General features: G+C 39.9%; 1 long non-coding RNA gene across 1 annotated transcript in view; it reads right to left on the reverse strand.

Moving 5' to 3' along the window:
- The window catches only part of LOC135509962 (uncharacterized), a 171,558-nt gene extending 162,652 nt beyond the window's left edge, over positions 1–8,906 (reverse strand). Inside the window, exons 1-2 of the long non-coding RNA XR_010451030.1 lie at positions 8,317–8,906; positions 8,056–8,131 (exon numbers count right to left, since the gene is read on the reverse strand). This is a non-coding gene — a long non-coding RNA (uncharacterized LOC135509962). The remainder of the gene's footprint in view (positions 1–8,055; positions 8,132–8,316) is intronic.
- Positions 8,907–10,637: the final 1,731 nt, after the last annotated feature.

The raw sequence follows: 10,637 nt of genomic DNA on the forward strand, positions 1-10,637 counted from the left end.
ACCGTGGCCATCCCCGCGCCCTCATATTCTGCCTGATAAGATATGAGGACCGAGTGGATATTCTGTGGGGACCAGAGCCCTTGAGAACCCACCGAGACACGAGAGATCCAATCTGGCATTCTACCCAGACTACAGCAATGAAACCAAACTGAAGAGAAAATCCTTCGACCATGTCAAACAACAGATGACAGCAAGAGGAAGTCGCCCGTTCCACCCAGCCATCCTGAAGATCAGGAAAAATGGAACACTCCAAGAACTCCATACTGTGGAGGAAGCAAAGGCATGCCTTACAGCTGAGAAGGTGCCCAGTCATTGCCCCCCGTTCCTCCAGATTCTCCCCACTGCAGACAGAAGAAACAGACAACTACGACCCCCCTCCTTCCTTGAATACCCCTTCGCATGAAGGCCCATCTTAACTAGTAAGATTGACAGAACTAATGCTAAGCTAACAACATCCATGTTTATTTGTTATTCAGCGACATAATGTAGTTAGTTTGGTACAAGGGGCATGCTGGATTTGTTAACTTGGCGGTTTGCATTCTGGTTAATAAGCAGCTGGCTGGCACGTGGCTAGCAAGCTGAGTAGGCGGGCTAGTTAGGTTAGCTGACTGGATATGTATTTGGGTTAGGCTGCAAATGTTAGCTGGTCAAAATATTTAGCCATCAGTAAAGCAGTCCTGGGGTAGGGTAAACATTATGGGGATCAACATACAGAGCGCTCAGCTTGGTAAGAACGTGTTCTGTGAAAAGTAATGTTGCCACCTATTTATCAGTGGCAGTGATAAACAAAGCTCGGCAAATACAGTTGATGCATGGGATATATTATGCAAAACTCTATCAGAAATCAACAACTCTTGAGCAAGCAACGGAACTACATGTTATGGGAATGGGGATGGCAATTTATTTTCTGAGAATAATACAGAATATTTTGTATTGTAAACTCTACTTCCTTTCTGTAAATGTCATTGTGCACTCAAATAATTGACTCCTGACTGTATGTTAGTGTCAACCAGGTCGGGTAGAATTTGTAATGTGATCCTGCCTTGTGCGTTGTAAATTGTGAAATAATAAAAAATGTTTATCACAAAAAAAAGGTTGAATACTTACAGTTGAAGTCAGAAGTGTACATACACTTAGGTTGGAGTCATTAAAACTCGTTTTTCAACCACTCCACAAATTACTTGTTAATAACAAACTATGGTTTAAGCAAGTCAGTAAGGACATCTACTTTGTGCATGACACAATAATTTTTTCCAACAATTGTTTACAGACAGATTATTTCACTTGGAATTCACTGTATCACAATGCCAGTGGGTCAGTGGGGTGTCTAGCATAGTCTATGGCTGCCTGAGGCGGTTCTCAATCAGAATCAGGTGATTTTCATTGTCCCTGATTGGGAACCATATTTAGGCAGCCATATTCTTTGAGTGTTTCGTGGGTGATTGTTCCTGTCTCTGTGTTTATGTTCACCAGATAGGCTGCATAGTTTTTCACGTTCCGTCTGTTGTTTTGTACATTCAGTTATTTCATGTCTAGTCGTATTTTCATTAATAAACATGAGTAACCACCACGCTGCATTTTGGTCAGTACCTCCTTCAACAGAAGAACGTTGTTACAATTTGAATCAATTTGAGGTGTACCTGTGGATGTATTTCAAGGCCTAACTTCAAACTCAGTGCCTCTTTGCTTGACATCATAGGAAAATCAAAAGAAATCAGCCAAGACCTCAGAAAAGCAAATGTAGACCTCCATAAGTCTGGTTCATCCTTGGGAGAAATTTCCAAACACCTGAAGGTAGTCTCCTAGAGATGGACGTACTTTGGTACAAAAAGTGCAAATCAATCCCAGAACAACATCAAAGGACCTTCTGAAGATGCTGGAGGAAACAGGTACAAAAGTATCTATATCCACAGTAAAACGAGTCCTATATCGACATAACCCAAAAGGTCGCTCAGCCAGGAAGAAGCCACTGCTCCAAAACCACCATAAAAAAGCCAGACTAGGGTTTGCTTGGTTGCAAATGGGTCTTCCAAATGGACAATGACCCCAAGCAAACTTCCAAAGTTGTGGCAAAATAGCTTAAGGACAACCAAGTCAAGGTATTGGTGTGGCCATCACAAAAGCCCTGAACACAATCCCATAGTAAATTTGTGGGCAGAACTGAAAAAGTGTGTGCAAGCAAGGAGTCCTACAAACCTGACTCAGTTACATCAGCTCTGTCAGGAGGAATGGGCTTATTGTGGGAAGCTTGTTGAAGGCTACCCAAAACGTTTGACCCATGTTAAACCATTTAAAGGCAATGCTACCAAGTACTAATTGAGTGTATGTAAACTTCTGACCCACTGGGAATGTGATGAAAGAAATAAAATAAAAAATAAAATCATTCTCTCTACTATTATTCTGACATCTCACATTCTTAAAATAAAGTGACGTAAGACAGGGAATTTTTACTCTGATTAAATGTCAGGAATTGTGAAAAACTGAGTTTAAATGTATTTGGCTAAGGTGTATGTAAACTTCCGACTTCAATTGTATCCAATCAAGACATGTTAGTGTTTTTTTTTTTTTTTTACGTTACAGAGCATTTTGTATAGATCGTTGACAAAAAAATGACAATTAAATCAATTGTAATCCCACTTTGTAACACAAAATGTGGAAAAGGTTAAGGGGTGTGAAATACTTTCGGAAAGCACTGTATGTGTTAACTGTTGTTACTTCTATTGTCAATGCTGTGGTTAATTTGGTTACTAATTTGTGGTTAATGCTGTGGTTAATGTTGTTACTAATTAGATTTAAATGTGTTATATGTACAAATGTATTGTTTTAATTTCAGGGAGAACTTCACTGTAAAACATACAGTTTACAGTATAATCCTGTACATTTACAGGGAACAGTTGTACAGTGCACAGTGCACATTTTCAGTGCAGCCTGGCATTGTGACATTGCTCATAAGTCATGCTATCAGCCTTTTCTTCATCTCTAACCTGAGGGAATGCTCTTAATGTTTATTTTATCTCTCATTGTGTCTGTCCCTCCATTTCGCAATTGCGCATGCACATCCACACACGGACAGACCACAGTATAAAAAGAGGGCACCACTATACACTGCAGTCCAGGATGGCTCCCCCACTGTGGTCCCAGACTCCAGCACATGTCTCCAGGCCCTACTGCTAATGAGAAGCAGCTGTCTCTGTGGCTAGCTGGGAGTCTGCTTAGCTTTACCTTGCACTCAGTAATTACTCAGCCAATGCATGCATGCATGCATGCACGCACCTCCCAGTGCCAAACCACACAGATGGCTCAATCTGACCTGCCACTTATTAATGACCTGTTTTAGTAGTTGCTGCTGATGTCTAAGAAGATTGGTAAAACGCAAACGATCAGGCCATCTGGTTGTGAGAGTCTGGAGGGAAAAGCACTAGCTTGTAACCCAATCCCATCACAGAGAGTTGAGAGGGAGCGATTCCTCTGGCTGTTTGACATGTTGGGCATGTGTCTGTGTAGCCTTGTGTGTTGCTACTGCCACTGCAAAATACATCAGGCTTTACTGTGCAATAACAGATGAGTGAAACACTAGAGTGATAACAAATATCTGTAATGATCAATTCCAGAGTTGCGCTAAAGCAGCATTATGCCCTTTCGTTGACCCCTTTCATTGACAAGCAAGACTGAAAAAACAGTCATACACCACACATTCATATTATATGCTGTTGTTCTTTTCCCTACGGCCTTTGGCATGCGTTTGGCTGCCAAGGTTTCTGAAGCGTAACTTAAAGGGGGTGTCGAGGGGGATTGAGAGAGGTGGGGTGTGAATATACAATGCAAGACCCAAGCAAATCGAGACCGAATCAAGATCAAAACCAGGAAAATGCGAGTCCAAGACCATGATTGTAGTAATTTTGCCAAATCACCAAAATGTCCAATATGTCCAGAGTTCAAAATGTCCAGTATTTCTGTGTTCATATTTCAGAACAACACATGGATTCTTTAGACATTCAAAATAGTGTGCTGAGGGAAAATAGGGCACTACAAATTATTACTAACCCAAACACAGTGGGGAAAAATGGGCCTTCTATGCCTTCAGAGAAGGGCTAATGATGATAATAATATTATTATCAATGATGTTCTGATTTAATTTCTTTAGAATTTGTTGTAATTTTTTATTTTAACAGTGGGTTCCTAGTCCAACACTCTAGTCCAACACTCTAACCACTAGGCTACCCACTAGGCTACCCTGCCGCCCCGGTTAACACTGAAGAAAAAAACATTTATTTGCTGGTCTCTGGGGAGGTAAATCTAGCTAGCTAGATAAATGCATCTGCCATTCAACGGTATTAGGGCAAAATTTTGGAGTGACAGTGGAATTAACCATTCACAATTTGACTTAATGGGTGGGAACGTTTTTTACAAAAACGTATGTAAACTTTTGCCTTCTTGAATAGCAAGCAGAAGTTTCCCCATTGTCTAGCTAGCTAGATTTTGTTGACGGCTAGTTTGCAGTGGCTGCAGCAGGTGTTATCAAAGACAATGTTGTTGCTCATTTGTTAGTTTCTCCCCTTTCAAGAATGACTTTCAACAAGAGGTTTCAAATGATCATCATCTGGTGAGTGTAACTGTGTCTTTTATTGCAGCGCACTATTGGTAGCAATCTCTTTGTTGCATTTACAGTGGAACTGACAGCATTTTAGCAACATGAAATCTTATTAAAATCGGTTCATTTTCACTCCCAGGAAGAACAACAATTAAAAATTAAAATCTGACAAGCGACCACTTAGATATAGTCATTTTCACATTTTCATAAATTCTTAGTATACGTAATTGTATAGCAATATAGAGTGGGAAAGCGGCCATGTGTTTGGACAATTAGTAGACACAGCAGAAAATAAAACTGAATAAAAACATCTACACAGACCGATTGCTATAGCCAATCAACAGTAGGTATTTATACAAACAATCCATTTGCCATCAACATTCCACTGATAAACAATGAGGAATTGTAGCCTCCTCATCCTTCTGCAGCTTGCCTGCCAATGCATATTTGTCCCAACGAAGCACCAAAGCTAACTGGTTAAAGTTGGTTAGCTTGCTAGCTAGCTACTTCCAGACACAAATGAGAGAACACCTCACTCTGATCATTTTACTCGCCGTAGCAGAGCTGGTTAGGCTGTTCAAATGTTATCTAGAGCGTTCTTGACTAATTATTACATTTTTTTGTCTAAGTTTACTGACCCCAGTCATATTCAGAGGGTGTTGCGCATTCGTAAATTCATCAGTTGTTCTAAATTTGCAAATGCAAAAGATATGCTAACAATTACAATCATTCAAGTTCTTGCTAGCCAACCAAATGACAGCTACATCTCTAGCTGTGTATAGCCACCAAAAAACGATATGAGGGGGAAAAGTCAGTCACTCACCCACTGCTCCAATGGCATGAAATTACATCCTCCTAGCAGCTAGCTAACTATCTAGCTAACGTTAGGCTCCGTGTTTTTAGCTTGCTATTTAAATAGATACGCTAGCCTATTAGCCACGTTATGAATGACTTTTGATAATTTCCCTTGCTAGTTTGATTGTATTGATATTCCCAGCCTTCGTCCATTTTTGTCCAGAATATTGAGCCACTGAAACTGAAACCCATCCCGAATGGAAGCAGCAAATGATGTACCAAGCCAGCTGTGATTTACAACCTGATAGCAATACTTTTTTGACTAACCAGAAATGTATTGGTGAATTATATTAATCATGCATTGCACTGCATCCATCTATTCTGCCAACAATGCCTTAGTGTATACAATGGATTCGTTGAGTCAAATATGGAACCCATTTTTAAAACCTCTTATAAAGTTGGTTTTATAGCATAAACTAGGAATTTCATATTTTTTTTACTGAAATTATGATTGCTTATTGTTTCATATCTGGAAAGTAGTTAAAACACTATCAGTTCCACTTTAAACACAGATTACTTTGTGTGCTAAACCTGAAATGTTTTGCAACGGGAAGTGCCAACCTGGAGAATATCCTGAAGCTATTGCTCATCCCTTTGTCTGAGGTTCAGCTCCATCAACTCTGGCAGACTGTGAAAAAGACATTACGGTTCTGTGCCTAAGCCAAAGGCTGTGACCACAGCAAGGATTACGTTGAGTGAATCCATTCAGATAGAGAAAGGAGGCACTTGGTTTAAAAACGAGGCTTTCCAAGCCAGCATTGGCAATAGTATGGTGAAAGCTGGACTTGCTATAGAATGTACAACACTGCACCATACCATACTCTTACAACCCTTGAAATATTTCCAATGATGTCTTCATATGATAATGACGGTGAAATCCTTGTGTACAAGCTTTTGTTCTAGCCTAGTGTAGCACATGGGGATGTGTCCACACTTCCCCTGCCAAGTAGCTAGCTTTTCGATTGTGCGACTGGGTAAGGTGGTCACGTGTGTTTGCGTGGCGGAAGTGGAGGAAGTGGTAATCACTAGCCAGCAGTGTGATGTTCTTTACACTGAAATACTTCCAATTCAACTAATCATCGAACTCTTCATTAATTGAATAGGTGTATGAGTACATAGTTGGAACAAAAGCATGTACATCATGTGGGTCTCTAGGAGCAAAGCTCAACAATGAATAGTCAGACTACCTCATCTAATATATCCTCCTGGTTGAGTTTCTTGATCATGAACATGTGTAAGATATGACTGATGGACAAAAGTGCACTTAATAATAACGTGACGCTTGTTGCAGAGCCATCCATCATTCATGTTCCTCATTCACTCTAACGGCACAGCAAACAATTGCCTAATACAACATTGTTCAATGTCTACTACAATGTTATTAATTTATTGAGCAATGTTCAAGAAAAAAATAATTGCATAGACAAATTACGAGTGTGACAAATACCTGTTTTATACTAGACATGTATGTCATTCAGTGTGCAGTGTGCCTCTATTGATTCTATAAAAGCAAGAGGACAGTGTAGCAAAAACACCCCAACATAATCTCCTAAAAAGCACATAACCACATACAATCCCTTATTATTGTGCTCTTGATCAGTATTCCAAGAACAAGTGTTTCCATCTGCTGTTAAAAACTGGTTATTTCACTGGATTATCAAGGTAATACAGTGTAATAAATACCTTGAAAAAATGAATCCTTATAACAGACAGTGTGGTATACCAGACAGTAGGGTAGGTTATTTTGAGGAACATGTGGGTTTTTTATTTATTTTACAATTATATGCCTGCCCTTAGACTGTATTGATGTTACACAAAAATATCAAATCACTTATGAGCTTTTTATGGCTAACTAATAGTTATGGTCTACAAGAACACAATTAGTCTACTGTTGTCTGCATCCTTGCTCTGTGTGTGACTAATATCAGCACATGTGCATGACTGTAGGCTATGTAACCTATCAGAGGGTAAAATATGCAAAAGTACTGAGCAGGCTTTGAGACACTGCCCCACTCTTCACACAACTTCTCAGCGCCTCCATGTATAGCTGTTAAACACTGCTCTTTCTGTTTGCTGTAGCAGTGATTCAGCTGTCTGCATCCTTCATACTCCCCTCAACTATCAACACACCAGGAAAGACAAGAATAGGGTCACATCATGCTCTTAAGTGACCAGTCTCTCCTCTGGGAACAATCCCATAATTGAAATGCATAGAAAAAAGCAATTGTAGCCTATCATAAAATAACAAATTTGGGAGCTTCATATTAGGCTAACTATATTTTCTGGTATTTGCTCCAGGAATTAAATGGTTTGAAAATAGACTGCTCAGTATTTATACATCATTGCCCCATGCAGGTTAATAAATGTAAAGGCTATGTAAACCACCATGATTGTCTCATGTCTCCTATGCAATGTGACTGATGTTTTTGATCAATGTAGTTGAAAGCATTCTAGTGCGGACACTGTTCTAAACACAAGGTAGATGGGCCTACAGGATAGCATTCTTACAATAGGATAGCTTCCTCATGATTGGCTACTTTATCACTATTGTTAAACAAACTCAATAACACATTGTGATGGTAAAGGTGTATTAATAAACGTGCTCTTACCTGGGGGACAGTTGCAATCAGGAGTATGGCTGACTTGTCGGGCAATCCGTACCTTCGATAAATTTTCATAGGAGCGCTGTAAATTAAAAAAAAAACATCAGGCTAAATTACATAACCTTGAAGACCAGAGGGTAGATTAAAGATTAAAACCAATTAGGTAATACACTCATATTGTTATATAAATAATCATAGCATACAAGCGTTCAGTCATTTCCCAACCTGACCATATTGCTAGCAAGTGCACGTGAGATGCTTGCTTACCTGTGACAGGAGCTCATCCACTCTCTCTTGAATCAATGAATTAAACTGATCCACAGAAAAACTGGGGACCCTGTGAAATATTTGCTCGCCATGTCCAGTTTCCAAATCCAGGACCCTGTCCGCGATCGCTGATGTTTGTACACTTAATAATATGCAAAAGGCAAGGGACGCTACAGAGAATAAAGACGAGATAACGTTCATAACAGTTGTGCAGCAATATTGCTGCTTCAAAGATGTCGTTTCTCTCTCCATTTTTTTCCCACGCACTTTGGTCTCTATAACCTTTATAACAATTGCTTGACCATGCTAAACTAAATGCAATCTGCATGTACAGTCGGCCAAGAATGATTTAAATTCAGGCACTCAAGCTCTATTATGTCTCGCCTATGTGTCTGACGACGCAATGTCAACGCACAATGAGGTAAACTGGTCCGACAGCGACAGTGAACCGCTCTCACCAAAGACCCTCGCTCTGAGACGCTGCAAAACAGTGCAACCTGTGACTGATTTCACGGCTTGAAGCAACTCCTACAAAGTAATTGCACTGCTGGAGAAAATAATAATCGACACCTTAGGCTACTTGCAGTTAAACCATGAAAACTAAAACTGGAAAGGTATAGGCTACTACAATGAGAGCAGAATTCGCACCTCACAGTGCACATAACAGAGCATGCTCCCTTTCATTATTACAGTAACAGCCTCCAAATATGTCCTGTGTAATTAACATAATTTATTGACAGGCTCCTCTCACGCTTCTGGATCCACGACAATTCAATCCCAAAAAATGTATGTGATGACATTGAATCAAAGTGTGGAAAACTAATTGGTTTTGCAAAAAGTCATCAACTTAAAGTCATATGTCTTTTTTTTACTCAAGTTTGAATCTAAATCCAATGACAGATTTTTTTTTATGGATTTCATGTTAGTTGACAACTCAACCAAATGTAAATCAACGTTGAACTGACGTCTGTGACCACTGGCATTGGACTTGTCTCAACGATGTTCCTATCTGCCACGGCGTTGCCAGAAATCTAGGTTGACTCATTTTCCCTGGCTTTGTAAAGACTATAGCCTGACGGGAGCCCATCTTCCTTGTCCAACTGTTTTCCCACACTCGAAAGGTGGGATTTTCAAATGGGGTCGTACTAGTTTCTACAGGTTCAGGGGAGCTACAGTGGGTCAAAAAAGTATTTAGTCAGCCACCAATTGTGCATGTTCTCCCACTTAAAAAGATGAGAGAGGCCTGTAATTTTCATCATAGGTACACTTCAACTATGACAGACAAAATGAGAAAAAATAATCCAGAAAATCACATTGTAGGATATTTAATGAATTTATTTGCAAATTACCTCTCTACCGGCTCCACTGTAGCCCCGTCGATGTGGATGGGTGCTTTTCCCTCTTTCTCCTGTAGTCCACGATCAGCTACTTGGTCTTTCTGACATTGAAGGAGAGGTTGTTGTCCTGGCACAACACTGCCAAGTCTCTGACCTCCACCCTGTAGGCTGTATCATCGCGTCTGAGATCATCGTCCATCGGTCCATCGTCGTGTCGTCAGAAAACTTGTTGATGGAGATGGAGTCATTAGTGAACACAAGGTATAGTAGGGGGCTAAGCACACACCTGTGAGGGGCCCCTGTGTTGAGGGTCAGTGTGGCAGAGGTGTTGTTGCCAATCCTCAACACCTGGGACCAATGTGCCCCCTCACATTGGCTTTGTACCAGTACCCCCTCTATATTTTTTTATTTTACCTTTATTTAACTAGGCAAGTCAGTTCAGAACAAATTCTTATTTTCAATGACAGCCTATGAACAGTGCGTTAGCTTGCAACCTTTCGGTTACTAGTCCAACGCTCTAACCACTAGGCTACCTGCCGCCCCACAATAGCCTCGCTATTGTTATTTTACTGCTGCTGTGTAATTATTTGTTATTTTAAATTTTGTACATATATCTTTTACTTAACACTTATTTTTCTTAAAACTGCATTGTTGTTTAAGGGCTTGTATATAAGCATTCACTGTAATGTCTACTACAGCTGTTGTATTCGGCCATGTGACAAATAAAATGTGATTTGGTTTGATTTGATTTCACTGCACTTATCCAGTGTATGTGATGATAAAAAAATGTAACAAACAAGTAATGATTTATTACATGTGTACCCAGTACATAGAAATAAAACATATCATTCATTGTCCCTATTTCAACAGAAATGTATCATTTTTCTGTCATAATACCCAAACACAGAACAAAAGCACAACAGCGCTGCTGGAGGATTACAGCGGCTAAGAACCTTGTTCAAGGATACAATGTCAGTAAATGGC

The sequence above is a fragment of the Oncorhynchus masou genome, chromosome 23, assembly GCF_036934945.1.
Source record: "Oncorhynchus masou masou isolate Uvic2021 chromosome 23, UVic_Omas_1.1, whole genome shotgun sequence".
NCBI lineage: Eukaryota > Metazoa > Chordata > Actinopteri > Salmoniformes > Salmonidae > Oncorhynchus > Oncorhynchus masou.